Source organism: Lepisosteus oculatus, chromosome 12 (assembly GCF_040954835.1).
Source record: "Lepisosteus oculatus isolate fLepOcu1 chromosome 12, fLepOcu1.hap2, whole genome shotgun sequence".
Classification (NCBI taxonomy): Eukaryota; Metazoa; Chordata; class Actinopteri; order Semionotiformes; family Lepisosteidae; genus Lepisosteus; species Lepisosteus oculatus.
In genome coordinates, this window is record NC_090707.1 from 2,315,661 (window position 1) to 2,333,258 (window position 17,598).

At 35.1% G+C, this 17,598-nt stretch overlaps 1 long non-coding RNA gene across 1 annotated transcript; it reads right to left on the minus strand.

Annotated features, from left to right (window-relative positions):
- Window positions 1–4,766: 4,766 nt before the first annotated feature.
- Window positions 4,767–12,661, minus strand: LOC107078737 (uncharacterized). Its single transcript, XR_001479703.2, has 3 exons — window positions 12,496–12,661; window positions 10,595–10,700; window positions 4,767–4,913 (listed from the first exon to the last, which is right to left on the minus strand). It is a non-coding gene; the product is annotated as an uncharacterized lncRNA (long non-coding RNA).
- Between the last annotated feature and the right edge of the window lie 4,937 nt (window positions 12,662–17,598).

The following is a 17,598-nucleotide window of genomic DNA, read 5'->3' on the forward strand; positions in this document are numbered from 1 at the left end:
CCAGGAAGGGGCAGTTAATGGAGTGTCGCGTTACCCCAGGAAGGGGCAGTTACTGGTGTGTGGCTTTACCCCAGGAAGGGGTAGTTAGTGGGGTGTCGCATTACCCCAGGAAGGGGCAGTTACTGGCATGTTGCTTTACCCCAGGAAGGAGCAGTTACTGGTGCAGTGTTATCTCTGCTGGAGTAAACCTGTGTAGTGTATCCCCCAGACCGACGGGGTGGGCACTGTGGAGCTCTTTTATGCAACAATATTGTGCGTTTCTGACATTATTGCTGTACTATTGAATGTTAGTTTGGGTTTTTCACACAATAATATGAGCGAAAAAACCTAAAACAACATCTGGGGAAGCAAATTAAACAAAGGAATTCTCAATGGGATAATTTCTCCATGTAAAAATAAGTGGAAACACACAATACCTAGCTATCCTCTTGTCACACAACATTGTGCGTGTTAGATTTTCTTTTAAAGGAGAAGAACCAATTTAATCAAAATATGATTACAATTACAAAAGTGGTGCTTGCCACCATTTAAATAATCTCCTTGGTTCACAACTATGATTTATGCATAAACTGGTTAAAAAGGTTAAAAAAACAACAGGAAATGGATTCACACAAGTTTTATTTTTTTATTTTCGAATACATTTTTTTAATAAAGAATAATATTAGCTGAGCATAATCCTGTAATCGTGGAGAGTTTTCAGCCTAATATCTGAAGTTTTTTAATCCTTCTTGTCCTCCCACTGTTCTAACTTTCCCACTTACAAAACCCGTGGCCTTTCAGCACACTCTGCAGCTCTATCTCTCTGTATACAGGACCTGTCTGCCTGTTTCCTCTATTGCACTTTTTATGTTTGTACTACTGTAATCATTTTGCTGGCCCAGATCCGTGTGGGTGTGCTGGCAGCCTTACAAAAAAGTTACATGGGAACAGAGTTAAGGTTGAATATTTATTAGACGAAGCCATCTGGCGTCAGACTGTCTGTACAGGGGGCTTTCTTCATATAATAGTTCCTCTTCTATTTCTTCTTGTAACTATCCCTTTCTTCATTTACAACTGCACACATACCACTTCTGCTACATTCTTTCATGCCCTCATTATTATAATATAATTATGTCATTAAAACACTCACTTCTTTTGGACAGAAAAAGAGCACAAATTGAAAATAGTGTCCTAAACTCTGCTGTGAGAATCTTTCTTAAGATTTGACTTAAGTGCATGAGAATTCTTTCAGAAGCTCTTCCATTTCATACAGTATCTATAGAGACAAGCTTACTGTAAAACAGAGCACAAAGGAAAAACCCACACTAACTGTTTGATAACTTTTGACAAGGAAAATGCAATAGTGAACACAGCTGCATATACTGTAGTCTGAGTATTTGCTCGCAAAACCTTAACAGTATATCACCATCTATTTTTACTCCAATCTCCCCAGACAGCATAATTTTGCCAGTTATATTCTTCTACTACCTAAATAAGTGAATCATTTCGAGCATTTGCTATTGCACACTAATTTTAGAAAAAAATAATCTTATGAAAAATTAACTAAAAAAAACTTTAAACTATAACATAACACAACCCCTATTTGTAAAACATACATACATTTATTTGACAACACTAACAACTGATTAAACAATTATACACTGTTACTTCTTTGCAAAAAGAAAAATCTCTGGTTCTTGAACATCAGACTGTGCTTTTCATTAAGATACGATGCTTGCCTTCAGTGTATGTATTGTACAGTCCCACTGGGACAGACAATGACCCAGCTGTAGAGAAGCCAGAATCATGCTGGAGTATATTTTATTAAGAGTGAATCCACGAGTTCATCCATACACACAAGTTAACTTAAAAGGTGCAGAATTCAACTGAAAAAAAAAATAGTATGAGATTCCCTGCAGTCATTTGTGTGTAACATTTATTTTTATCATTTTTTTATTATATTGTTTGCCTTAGTTGTTCCCAAGGGACAGCTCATTCTGAAGAAAAAAGCTTTTTTGTTTTCTTTTGAAAGGTGATCCAATATTACCCACTACCCAATAAATATATACTCCTGCTGAAGAAAATACTTCCACACACAGTATGCACTCTGCATACTGGCATCCACTCACTTTTTACATATAAAGTAAAAGACAGTTAAGTAAAAGACAAAATTAATTTTCTATTTTAAATTAAGACGACAATGTTTTCAAGAGGAACATATGCCATTTTATAACGTGCACATTTTAAACATATTTTTTTTATTATCTTCTCCAAACATGTAAAACAGCTTATTTTTTGCACAGTACGTTTGCAGTTAATAATATAATAAATCACAGGCATCCCAAATTGGGGTTCTAGAATTATGAATTAGATCACCCACTGAGTACAGTTTACATTTTAGGTGTGGGGTTCAAGTTCATACATTAAGATTTCTCTCATTCCTCTATATTGGTAATAACAGATGGCTGTTCTACTGACTGGAAAAACTGTTTAAAGGCAAATGTTTCCTTTTCTAACAGAAACTTATGCACGGTGGCATTTTGTGAATTTAAATACCCATGAGAGGGAAATTTATTTCATTTTGTGCACATGCACACATTGTGGAGAATGCAGCTGTGTCACTAAATCAACACTGAAGGAGCACACAGAGGATGAGAACAGACAGTACTTCAGTTAGGAAGGACACCTATGAACTTCACCATTGCTGCTCTTTGGTCATTCTTCATTTCATATAAAGTAGACAAGAAATGGTGAATGTTATAATACACTTATGTTTATTCTTTTACAAGGTACATCTGTAATTACATAAAATATGTATGATGAATATGAAACAATGCAGCTGGAGCTGAAAGCTAGCTTGTAATTTATTTAGATTGATTTTGTGGTTGTTTCTTAAAATAGGCTCTTATCGTGAGTAAAAATGGCACAGTTTTAAAGAAGCAAAATAAAATGTTATAATTAATAAACCTATTTTTTCTTGGATGCATCATTTAAAAAAAGAACTACTTTTTTACACCACATAGTAAAAAAATGACCACCTTAAATAAAGGAAGGGTACATCTTGAAATACACTAATTTTGAAACCTTTTAAATTATGGAAAACTGAAAAACCATACAGTGAGGACATGGTAATCCTTTATCATTTATTGAGCTGTATGCTTTCATTATCTTTTGAGAGGTGAATACTAAATAAAAATATAGATTACATTTTTCTCTTCTCAGTAGTTTTAATCAAGTATTTGTAATGAACAACAAAGTTTTATTTTATATAGTGCCATTTATGATACAGTACGTCATCTCAGAGCACCATATCAGTTTAATAGTAATGGTCTTGAGAAATTAAAAGCTCAGAATAATACCGAAATAAAACAAATGTACAGAAAGCACACTGTCCAAATACATATTAAAATATGAAACAAGAATTGTCTACTATATAATAAGTCTAAAATACTTGTATTGCACATTAACTGCAATCTGCTTAAAAGTTTAAATATTTCAAATACATTTTAATTTTCTGTATACTGGATATGAAATGGAAGCACTTATTGCCTTGTTCAGAAGCCTGTGCAAGCATTTGATGGACGTTTTTTTTCGGATGAGAAGGCTGCTTCTTGTTTTGTTTCCTTTCCATCATCCTAGCTAGCCTCAGACACTGCCTGGGCTTCACCCATCAGTAAATAGGCAAGGAATTTGTTTTCCTTCAACTCACTTCACACTGCACTGCCAGGCTTTTGCTCCTGGGCAATACTGAAATTCAAACATGTGTAAAAATCTTAAACATTGTAAAGCATGCAAAGGCAAAGAAATAGACAATTATTAGGGCAAATGCTTCCCCAGTGCAGTACAGATGAAGTTTGCTTCTTTATATTTTTAATATTCAGACATTAAACCTTTTAAAATATGTCATGGGCACAAATAAAGACATTAATGAGATGTCAACTGATCCATTAACTTTGCCATTTTAAGGTCATTCTAACCGAACCGAAAGGTATAGAGTTCTTTCGCTTCAGAAAATGTAATGGATTCTAAATAGTTAGTGATCTCCTTTTTATGTTGAGAGGTAACCTTTCATCATGATTGTACCGTGTTCCACCACAGTAAGAAAGATGCATCACTCAAGCTTCTGACTTTTATCTGGATTATGTATCAAAATCTGGATAAAACACAAAAGAGCTTATTGAAAAAAAATGCACACACATTTAACCCTTTTTTGTGTTGATCTGTGGTAAAATCCAGTATCTTCAAGTTACCAAAACAAAATATTTAACCAAGTAAGCATTTCTAGAGAAGCTGTTATGAAAAATAGTTATCCATCATGTTAAAATGATCAAACAAACTCTTATAGCATTTCAATTTTAAGGGGCCTTTGTAATGCTTTCTTCTTTTTCTAAGAATTGTATGGCATTCTTTTATCATGTCGAACATGTAAATTTAATTTGCATGGCAGCTTTTCTTATATCTGTGTTCTTTAACAAACAAAACAGATTGTGTTTCCTAGGTATGTTGCAAATCCATAGTATACTATATGGTAATTATGACAGAAGTGAAAATGAGGACCCTATGTATGTCAAACCACTGTTTTATTCAAATAAGAATGTGTCAGAACAACTCTTCATAATACATGCAGAGGAATGCATAAAATAAGTGATAAATACAAATTGTACCTACATTTGAAGAGCATTATTAAATATAATCCAGCTCTGTAATAAACTGTTTCAAGCTTTTCTTAAACTGTAAGTTTACTTTGCACATTATATTTTTAGTATGGAATAAAACAATGCATGCGGTTTTCTGTCATGCTGGTAAAGGTCTTTTATTTGTTTTTGTTAAGAACAAAACTTTTTTTTTTCCGTTGTTCACTTGTGCTAGTGATCCAGTCGGTGATCATGGTGGTGTGGTGCAGACAAGGAGGTTGTACAGGCTTTTGTTAAGTTCTGAAAAACAGAATTGAAGAAATTAGCTTTGTGGCAAACTTTCTGTTAAATCTTTGCTTAAAGTCTAAATGCTTTAAATGATAATCTCAATTAAACACTATTAATTGATCAATCCCTAGCCTCATCCCGACTGTAAATAATAAACAGGCTTCACAGTATCAAGTAGTGGATCACTGGTGCTATTTATGGTGTGACTGAGGTCACACAGCGCTGTTACAAGCTTTCAGCTTCCTAATACATATAAAGAGATCTGTTACTTTACTTGCTACATTAACTCTTGTGGCAGCTGGAGATGTACACAGGTTTAAAATGCACTTGGATTTCTTTCAACGTTTCTGAATATAAACAGATACAATGCAGAAGCTAATAAACAGCACAAATGTATTGCACCACAATTTATTTACAATTTAATAAAACACTTTTGGGGAATTAGAGCGAAATTTCACAACATGGTGAAAAAACATATAAACATAGAAGTTAAATAAATTTCAAAATAATATTTATAAAACGTTTTACATTGCAGGATATACGTTTGAATTACAGTGCAATAAAACAACCTTAAATACTCATTCAGAAATGTAAATGCCGCAATTTTATAGAAAAGAAAGTGCCAACAGTGTAAGCACCTTGCCAGCTCCATGAACAATGACACCAATTAAAGCTTAAATTGCTTGTTTTCTCATAACATGCGTATTTTCATAACTCTGAAATCAAATAATTGCTGCTTTTATATTAAGTACAATAAAACAAAAAAGATGGTAATTGAGGGGAACTGCTACAAGCATTTTAATAGAATTGCCCAACCATTAAACAGAAGATATGAAAAAGAATATGCGTATGTAAAGTTTCTAAAGAAATTCCATAGGATTATTACATCATTTTTCTTCGGAGTCTGAGAAATGTGCAAATGATTTCAGTTTTGATTAAATGCCAAAAAGCAGCACACTGGCCTTAAACAGATCAAATAATGTATAGATTTTCAAATGTATACATTGTAGAAACATTTAGGATGAATAAAGCTGCCTCTTCAGTTGTCCCTTTGTCCATATAGAATATTTCACTGCCATTACCTTTGTGCAGTCTTTTAGAGAAAGAGGAATAAAAAAGCAAGATGTTGAAGAAAAAGCACCGCATTATCAACCCATCAGCCACTCAACAAGCATTTTTCCAAGTATTCAATAATGAGCTTGTTTGAATATTTCAGATGTATCAATGTCCTTTAGGATTACTTTCTCACTGTTTCCTTTTCAGCCTTTATATCACCTAGAAGACACTTGCAACTATTTCAGTAATTGATTACGAAGGTGAGCTACTGCTCTGCCAACATATAATCAGACAGTGCTGACAGTTTTATGAAAGTTTTTTTTTCATATTTTACCAATATTGCGCATACTTATTATATGCTCATTCTCTGTAATGTTTGTTTGTTCTGTCAACTTGAAACAGAAAAAGAATTGTCGTTAATTTATGTTGTTTTCCGAGACGAAGTGCGATACTGTCATAAAGACCAATCAATCAGGAATTTCCTAGGGAGTCTGATTATCAGGGGGAAGGCAGTGTTCCAGCACATAGTAAAATGTGAAATCTTCTCTCGCAGACATGAAAAAAACCCCACAGAATCACTTTGCTGTGAAAGATGTGCCATTTGATTAAGCAAAGCATGTTTCACTTTGCCTCATCCCAGCACATACTGGAGGTTCACATGAAACAATGCATTTTCTGGTACTATAAACCCCGCTGTGGTATAACTGGTCTCTGACAGGTAGAATGTGTGATGCAATATTATTCAAATGTAGGCTAATTATTCAGTTCATTTATTTATGGATCTTTTAAAAAAGGCCAAGAGGTTAAGTAAGCTCATTCTTTAATGTTGTTTTTTTGGTAAATGAACACAGAGCTCCTAGGAGTTTGGATTAATTGCAAATAAAGGGGTTATTCTCAAAAGAGCAATGCAGCAATTTTCTCAGTTTTCCCACAAATTAAACATCTCTCCAACCCCTTTAATTTTTATGTTACAGAAAACTGTCAGAAACTGCTAAGGAAAAAATGGAAAGACTAAACAATGGGCAAAGTGTTCACTGGTTGTTTGCAGTTGTTTATTTTTCTTTACATGTATACCACAATTTATATAAAATCAACAGACAGAAAAAAATATAACCTCTCCACAGTAGGATGTGTCTAAACTGCGTTTGGGAGCAGAATAAAACAAAATTATGGACCGAATATACTTTAGAATTTTCTATACAACATTCCCATTGGCAAATGCATTCTTTGGATATTCAAAAATATCTGCAGAGCTCCGAGAAGGATTAATAGAAATAAAGAGTACTACTAGAAAATTCACAATACATACGATAAACTTAAAAAAAACCTGCTGCAATAATTATAAAAAAACTTTTTAAAGTAATTGATAGAATCACAAACACTTCATTATTTATAAATATTTTTTTCTTTTTGGTCATGTTAGTCAAAAGAAAAAATCACAATTTTTGCGGAATATAAACACTGTCCAGCCAAAACATTAGAGAATGCTTGAGCACATGCTTCTGGTGCATCAATGAATGCAACAGCAGATCTGGCTAGTGTGCTAATTAATATAACTAGCGCATTAGTATTAATTCTGAAAGGCTAACCAAAAGATTTGCCAGTACCTAGATTGCATATTCTATTGAGCATACTGGCACGCTCTGGATTGTGGCAGCAGACGCATACAGTATAGTGGTGAACTGTACTGTTTGTCTTCCAGAGATTTGTGAATAGTCTAATATCTCCATGGACATCTACAGGAACCATTAACTACTGTATCTAAAAGTCCATTATATGTGACCTTTCACAGACTTAACTATAGATGACTATCAGAGCACAGTTAGCATACATGGAACTTTGTAATAATTTGTTAAAACCTTTTTTAGAATAAACTACAGTAGGAGAAAAAACAAAAACAAATGTAAGACACCTTCTGGAAACAAGTCGGAGTGCCAGGGAGAAAAATGTGTCAATGATTAATCTTATTGCTTCCCTTGATGACAGATCTATTTAATTTATACCTATTTCTACCTAAACTTAGGAGTATCAGTTTCCATCCAGTGAAGTTCTAGAAGTTGATGGCTCGCCACCTTCTTTCTTGCAAACTGTAAGTGATTTAGATTATGACAAGTAGACTTATTTTGTGTCACAGCTATTCGATCTTCAGCAGGATCAAATTAAACTTGGCTTTGTTCTTTAGAGATCCTCCCACCCTAATTGTGACCTTGAACGCACAGGCATTCTACCACTGGAAAGGACAGCATCTTATACAGCAACTCAACAGCCAAAAATTAATGCCATGTGCTCTGAGAATTCTCAACCACAGTCAAGTATTTGAGGTGGCGCCTTGACGCTCCAGCCCACTATTGCCAAAGAAACATTATTTAACTGTTACATTTGAGAGAGCAATCCTTTTTTTTGTAGTCAACCACTTATTTATATGAAACATCAGCTGATGTCACCTATCATGCAGATGGAGCGCACACTTCGTGTCTGACATGGGAATTTTCTTTTTTTCTTCAGAGTAAAGCAGCCATTCTTCGCATGTTCCCCTAATGGAATTGACCACAACTGGAAAGGTTTCAGTTTTTCACATTATTGTAAAGTTTGTTCATCTGGAGGACTGCTTTCATAATCTCTCGTTTTAACTTGCATTGGGTTCTGTAAGAAATTTGGAATGCAGTTGTATTCAGTGCTTTCATGTGTTTGCTTTAATAAGTCAACGCTGGGCTGTACCGTAGCTTGGTTATGACTGATGGCTTCTCAACAGAGCTAGTTACCCTTCACAAGGCAAGCTCACTCTTCTCAGCTCCACAGCCCGTTTACCCCATGTGAACAACCAGGGAAGGAAAGTAGAAGGATAAAACTAAATAAAAAAGTTTGTACAACTTATATCAGAACTGACCAATGTTCATCATTTCCATCCATTATCAGGTAGAGGTACAAGCCTGGTGAGGGTCAAGAGCCCCTTCCAGAAGCAGAGGGTGCCAGGCAGGGTGACACCCTCAATGGGACGATGACATCCACTGATTCATGGGTAGTAGCTCTGACCTTGTGGAACAAGCACTGTTCTTTTCACCTCTGATATATAGGAGCTAGCAATTTAGACAGAAGTATAATGGAAAGAATAACATACGAGCCATATTTGTGAAGGTAAAAGAACTAATGAGTCCTGGTTGTACTGAGTGAGGTAAGTCCACTGGATGTGACTGTCAAAGACAAGGCCAGTTCAAGTCCTGGAAGGCTGTGAGTTATTTAGTCTGTTTATATTTAGTCTCGTTAAACACATAATCAGGTAAATTAATTAATGGCTGCTTTGAAAGGTCCATAAAATTTGCAAGTTAAAGGCAGCTTTTTCTCTCACCACTTCTTTTCAGCAGGTTTGGATTTTATTATGAAATTTGTAGATGCACATTTTAATTGCATATTTAAGACAATATACGCTGTACAATTGCAGACATAAACATGATCTATCGATGTAAGCATGTACTGTAGATTGTTAACTGATGTAATGTAAAGAGTGTTTGTAGAACTATATGTGTTTGTCAATGATAGCTTTTCAAAATTTATTGAACACATATTTATCCTCTCAAGTTGTAGTTAAGATGTTCTAATGAATTATTTAAGAACTGCAGGGCTTATACCTGTGCAGTTCAATAGACATTTATAGACAGTAATATTCCTCAATTTTTTTTAAAAGATCTCTAGTGGTTTTATTTAGCGAGAAAAACTGAACAGCTGTTAAGTTGCGGTGATGACATATATTTAACCACATCCATAATTTCATTACTACGGTGACATTGTTTCATAAAACATAAGCCTTTGTCAGAAAAATGAAGCTGTTGCCAGTACAGTACTGTACTGTATGTGCTGTTCACTGAGAAAAACAGTGTCATCAGACAATTGTAAGGATATATGTAACTAATTGAACAGATGCAGGGATTTGTTCAGAAGAGCCCACACATGCTCCACCGGGTTGACTCCACTAACGACTGGCCTGCCTTCCAAAGGCTGTGTGAATGGGGCGCAATGTTCCATAAAATCATACAATTTTTAATGAAACTGACTCCAATAATGTTTCTTCATCTGTCTTTCCTAGGGCTGTTTGCACCAGATTATTTAAGGAGTTGGAATCAAAGTTTAAGCTAATGCAAAGTTGCATTCTACAATACTACTTGAATGTATTTTGTTCAGATAAATGGGAAAAAGAGGGAAAAAAAATGACTTATTCACAAACCACATCAGGAGTGAGCTAAAAATAGAACAAAATCAAAGATATTTTATTGAAAAATAATGAGAAAAGGATGTTCTCCCAAAGTGAATACAAAACACTGACTTGTAACAGTGAACTTTAATGTTCCTAACTGTTTTCTCATGTGAAAACTTGAGAAACAGTCTTGGCTCAGAAAAGTGATCCATTTTCCATCCAGGTTCAATACACTCTGTGTCAGAGCAAAGCAACATGTGCCTTCAATGTAAAGGGAAGGTGTCCAAGAACTTCCTTTCATTCACATCCAGCTTTTTAAACATGCAGTTTTACAACAGAGATTTGCAGTTGATCATTTCCATTGAAAAAAGCAAAATATCCTTCAGCAAAAATCTCTGTATGAAATCTTCACAAAAGGGCTTTAAGCAAAAATCTTATCGGCTCTTACCTGAAAGGCTTACAGATGCATCGTCTAGTGGATTTCACTTTGACACCTTATGTGACTTCTGTATAGCACACTCAGGGAGTGAGTGTCCTTACACTTCATTAAACGACTGAAAAAACATATCAAGGATTATCAAATGATGATTTCTCAATGATTCTTTGCAACTTTTTTCACAGTTTGGCATATGGCATTAACATTTCACTCCATACTAAAGATTTCTTTTAAAAGGAAGTGAATAACCTTTAAGGGCTGCAGTGACTCTGGTAATGAACCCCACATTCTTAACAGCCTGTCATGTCTGTCACTAGGTTTTACAATCAGCTCCTCAGAAAGTGCCCTTCAACTGGAGGTGTAAGGTGGAATCTGTGCTCTTAACACATTTCATCAGATTAATTTAATTTGGAAATATTCAACCAGAAAATGAAATTATTAGCAGGTTGGAACATTTAGGGAAAAGCGGTGTCGCAGGATAACACCCAGTCTGAGTGACATGTCAAAACAGAAGTCATAAATCCATCTGATTTCAATGATGTGACATTAAGAGTTGCTGCAAAAGAAGAAAATAAACCTTTGGACTATTTGAGTTGATTCTAAATTAATTCTAATATTGGTATTGACAGACAGTTCAGCAAACACTAACTACACGTGTCAGGGGTCTGCACTTATACAGAATCTCCAGGTCCCCTGATGAAGGGACTATTAAAAAACCAACACTTGCAAGGCAGAATTAAATCACTTTTATTTGCTTGGACATTTTGCACTGCTTGAGACAATACACAACCTATCGTGTGTCTTCAAAACTCACCCATATGGGTTACAGTTGCTCTGAGGAGGTTTTATCATCTGGGTGTAAAATCAGCCCCAGAAGGATATAATAAGGATATTAGTTTTTTGACTACGGTGTTATATAGTTCAGACAGAAGAAGTACAGTGCTTTACATTACTCAATTTAGGTTAAATACATCTTATTATTCAGGATCTAATGATCTACATTAACTCTGTGAAACATAAAAGATAAAATAAAACAATTTGGACATGCAAGAAACACTTTCATAATCTAAATTCTTTTTTTTTCAATTATGGCTCAAAGTGTCTGCATGAGAGCACTGTGAAATATGTCTAAACTGACTAACATTTTGAGATTCAAAGGCAGAAATGTGCAACACTGCATGTAGAACTTTTATTCTGAATTAGTGGTGACTGTAAAATGGTGAGACGACTGCTTTTTGACACATCCAGGCGGATGGATGCCATTTACGTGAGACATCAATTTTCCCAGACCCTAACTTTGCTTTCTATGGAACAATTCCAAGGATTCTGAATTACTTTTAACCATAAATTTACAAAGTTCACATTTTACCATTGTCACCAGTATCTTTTCTATATTTATATATGATCTCAAGTTCTTTGTTGTGATGAATCGTTTCTGATTACCATCACAGAACATGTTCTTTGATATTCAAGAAATGGCCAGTTTTATTTTACAATATTTCAAGCGCATTTTATATTTCTGAAAAACAACATTAGAGATTTCAGTTTACAGTTGAACACTTAAAATATATAGAACTTACGTACATCCCCAGTGAAATGTTTAGTGAAAATACATTTGTGTAGTTTTATGCAGTTTCAAACACTTGCACAGACTCACACACTTCTAAATAGAGATGCATACAAAATAACACTGACTGGAATGGGTTTCTAATGAGATTTTATACTTAAGTGTCCGTTACTTTATTTAGCATTGTGACTTAGAAAAAATTAACCTTGACCTAGAAGCAAGATTCTTACAAAAGAACCATGTCAGAATCTTGGAGTTCACTGATATTTTATGATTACACAAGCTGAAAGAACATTTCTGCTTCCTTCCTTTGTTTAAAAAGTAAAATGAATTTAAGAAATCATACCTTTAGCTGAATTGTTTTCAGTGCAATGGAACACATCTGGTCTGCCTTTCTTGAGAAATCAGTTCAAAGGTACACATTTTTGTTATTAATTCAACATCATTTAACCAAAAGAGCATTTTCTTTAAAGAGCAATGTGTAAAACTATACCACATTCACTTTAACTTCCTTTTTTTAGTAGCACATAAGCTTATGTGAGGGAAATGTTTTGCTTTGAACAAAATAAGTTCTTTAGATGATTCAAAGAATCCTTTGACGTGCAGTTCACTTTTCTAAAGCTTTGATGTGGCTCAGCTGAGAGTAAAATTATTTAAACTGTAATTCGGCTTCTTCAATGTGTGTATGTTTCATACGTTGCTTATACCATATGGCTGTTAAGTAAGAAGTAGTTTCACTGATTACATATCAAACCCCAGGCGGATTCAAGTGCTGTTTGCAAATTTGTTTGTTGTGTGACTAACCTGTTGCTGTACATAAAATCTAGAATTTGTTTTCAGTGTGTTAGCTGTCATGTCTCCAATATTTGTTGTTTCCAGAATTCTCAGAATTTCATGTGTCATATCTGTATTTTTAACATAAAAATGTCTTCAAACACATGTGTGAATTCAACTTTTCCACTTAAAATCAAGATACACTGCACTGATGGTTACTGAGTTTAACCATGGCATTTAAACAATACAAATCTAACCAAATAGCTACTTAAAACTGCAGATTACTTAATTGTGCATTATCTGGCCATACTAAAAATTCTTATCGGAAAACCTCTGAGTTACATTTAGCAAGAACACAGCCTTAGACAGATCTTTTTCCGTTAATGTTTTAAATTCACTTGAGTGTGTTTATTAAAAAAGAAATGTTTGTTCTCTCATTTTTCACTTTGTAGACCATCATTTTTATAATGTGCATGTTCTCAAAATAGCTGACAGTCAAGAAATGTGAAGTCATGACGAATGAAGCGTCTTGTAAATATTTTCTCTTGGTAATGAAAGGAATTGTAACTAACATGCACAATAGTAATGGTACTAACAACAATGAAATGTTATTGAATGAGCAAAAAAGGGAAAACTGGAGCATGTTTGTCAATGAGAAAATATATTTTTGTTTACTGTGACAGGCTGAACGAAAATATTCACACTTGATTATTAAAGTTTACTGTATGACCAAGAAATTATGACTCTTATCGGGTACAGGTGTTTGGGGTCTGTTTTACATTTTCTGTCTGGAGAAAGAATTCAACAGGTATTTGAGAGACAGGCAAAAGTTTGTACAATATATATTTGAATTGTTTATTCTTTTTTTATAAGATGACATCTTGATTTGATTCTATATTCCAGTGTAAGAAACCTTCTTAAAATTAGAAATGTGATATACAAGTAATTAAATCATAGAATGGATATACGGAATACATTCACAGCCAAACTAAAAAGATATTACAGAAAAGACTAACCTCACATATACTGTATAGTATATGTCCGAATGATGTAATATCAGAAAATTCTGGGTCTCTTAATTTGGGTTTTTGAATTCTGCACTCTTTTTGTAAAACTAATGGAGAGTATATACAGAGTTGCTGGTGAATTGTGGAGAATTTTTTTGTCTGGAACAAAAGGGTAAAAGGTGTGAATAAAGGATGTTGAATTACTCTGTGGTGCTTGAATTTAATCATGATTAATGAGTGCTTCAGTGTAAGAAAAGTGAAAGAAGTGTTTGTATATTCTGTCCAAAACATACTTCAAGTTATTTAACTTCAGATACTCTGTACATTCTCTGTCCATCATAATATGCAAAAAAGACTGCTACTGAGAGACCTTGGTCATACAGTATTAACAACCATTTGTCAACCCATGGACAAAGTATGCATTTTTTAGACAGCTAATGATAGAAAAGCAGCCCTAGTCCTATTCTGTATCTTATATGACTCCATTTACAGGGCACAGTTTAGAAATATGCCAGACAAGGCCTGTTGTGTAAACCATGACAACCAATATAAAAAGGTAGTTAAAAAAGTTCTGTACCTAGTAAGAGAGGAAACTCGGTTCCAAACTCACAGCATATTAAAAAGATTAATGTAGAAATTTGTAGTTTGTTTTCTTCCCCTTTTATGGCTTATTGTAGTTTGAGCATGACGGATGCTGAAATTCAGAATAAAATCACGTTTCGCTGTTGATTCTCAAATGAGGATGTTGTTTTTTTCCATCATAAAATCATCAGTAACTGGGACTGTCCCAGTGTTGTGATACCCTAGGACTTCTCCCACAATAGCAGGCTGGCCTTGTAGTGGAGGAGCAAGTCCAGCTTCTGGGGGTGTCAAGTGCTTTGGGGCTGGGAGGGGCCTGGGCGTACGCGACCGCGTCCCAGGAAGAACAACCAACACCTGTGAGAGAGCTGCGCTGCCCAGACTGCAAGCCTGTCGGTCAGCCTGCGCTGCTGTGGAAGGTGGAGGAGAAATTTAGAAGGGAAGGATGAAAGAGGGCTTACACAGTACTCGAGTCTGCAACAGCGCTGTCTTCCCCTAGGGAACGAGAGGGCACCGAATTCTCCTGCGGTGGGGCACCGGCCTTTTTGCACAGCGCAATTCACTCCACGTGCTCGCTCACTGAACCCCAGGACATTTTTCAGCCCGTGCTGGTAGGGTGCAGGGACACTGTCACAGGTTAGAATCCTCCTGTAGGGAAAGAAAAAAACCTGTACAAGGGCAGCTACACCGAATGAGGAAAACATCAAAGCTGTGGAACAGAATCCCAACAGGCCTGCATGTCCCAGGAAGATGAAGGCAGCTAATCGTAAAAATACTTTAGAAAATCTAATTTTATTTGTCTGTTATCTAAGTACAATACAAGATGTGTAAATCATTTGGATGACAAACTGAGGGAAATGGTCTATATAATATGTACACATGTTCTACAGACTTTATAAGGTATGTTTTTTAAATTAATATCAAAATAGTATCATGCCTGTTTTATGTGAACTGAAATAATGCAATAATGTTACAATACTCATGCAGCTTGTCTGGGAAGATTCATTGGTATCATTTTTATAAATCTTTCTCAGGACTGAAATGCCAGTGGCTTTTTTTTTTGCACTTTTGTAACTAAAATAATGTTGAAGTCCTTCCATTGTACAAAGTGGTGTATGTTGTCTACGAGAGAGACAGATATCAGAGGGCAATTATTTTTTTTGTGTTTTTTTTTTGGTAGTATCTCAAATAGGATCAGTCTTCCAGAATGTGGATGCAACGTGGGACACGTTCTAACTTAAGTAATTATTACAATAATAATACAGAGCGACCTCTGAGGCAGGAATACCTCAGGGTGAATAAAATATGCACTGTTGTCCTAGCAGTTATAGCAGCAATGAGGTGACATTTGTGACTGAATAAATCAAAGACATTAGAGTTTTGAAACAGAATAAATAACAGAAGGCCAGAACATCACATTATATCAGGGTAGAAGTGAAAAGGTTGGCTTTTTCAAAGGACAACCAGAAAATGTAGCTATTCGTCCCAGTCCAATTATAGATCTTGCCTCGTTATTATTGTCTGGCTACAGTGTTGATGTATGCCACTGTATACCATCCTCACAAGTAATAAAATGGCAGAAATTGTCGTAGAAGCCAAAAACAATAGAGTGAAGTTCATGGAGCTGTTAAGGCTTGCTTGTGCTCTATCAGTCATAAACCAGGTCAGGCTAAAATGATTCCCAGAAGTATCCAATCGCTTTATCATCATAAAGAGAGCACAACCTCCAGCATTACTATAAGAAAGCAGCTGAAAGTTTTCTTATATCTTAAGTTCACATCTTGTGTTTGTTATGCTTTTAATCTCTGTCATTCAACCATTTACAAAGTGACCTTCGTTAAAACTTGTTTTTTTTTTACCGGAGTCAAATTAAAAAACAAAAGCATGAACACAATATGCACAAATCACTTTGTAAAAACATTTCGGAACCCAGGAATTACACAAGGCTAATAGCTGCAGTCATTAAGTATCTGCAATTTTTATGAGTTTATTGCTCCTCCTATCCTATAGGTGGAGCGCAGCTAAAGAGTAAATAAGGGGCATGGGATCATTGCAGACTCTCGATTAGGAGTATAAGGCACAGTTATCTTTGCTACAAAGTCATCCAACAAATGTGCTGCAAAACTCAAACCTAGCATTTTATTCAAAACATTTGGAATAACATGATGTAAGGGAAGTACATTTTACTACAAGAAAACAAAAGGCAGATCACATGTAGGTCCATTGATAATTCCAAGGATTCTAGTACTTTCTGACTGCGATATATCAGGCACTAAGATAATCGACACCTTTTATTTCAAGTGCCCTTACGGTTTACATCATGGTGAGGAAAATGCTATGAAGTGCTGCTGGCAGAGGATTCTCAGTTAAGGAATGTGTGTAATTCTCACTAACATGAGGTTTTATATATGTGTATATATATAGAATTACTTCATTTATATGTGCATTCTGCTGCTGTGTCTCTCTTTTAACCTTTAAGTTAAAGTTTGAGACATTTAAAATGAGAAAAAATAATTACTGTCACTATATGCAGTAGATGCATCTGCTGTAATACAGGCCGTGGCACCTGATGGACGGCTGTCTCCCAGTTACAATCACTTGAACTCAGGTGCCTGTCTCAATATTGAATGTTAGATTTATTTGAAAGAATATACACAAAACCAGAGATTCACGTAAGACTCGGAAACCAGTCTACATCTTTTCCATGATGTTTTTTTTCTGACAGTGCATCATTTACTGTATTCCAAACTCATTAGGTACTCCTGGATATACTGTAGGTATACTCAGGTCGACACAGACTGGGTCTATAAGGCACTGCAGTGACATTTGAATAGAATGACGCATCCTGACAACTTTATCTACTGCCTCAGGATATAGTACTGTATATAATGGATTCTATGACTTATGTTCAATTTGAACTTGTGATTTGCCAATAAAACTCTTTTGAGTTTAAGTGCAAAAATTCTGATAGACACAGAAGTAGAACTCGAATGACCTAATCCTAATAGGGTTACAATTTAACATTATTGAGCAAAGAATGGAGGGAGGCCATTACTAACCTCAAAGATAGGGTGATTAGATATGTGTGG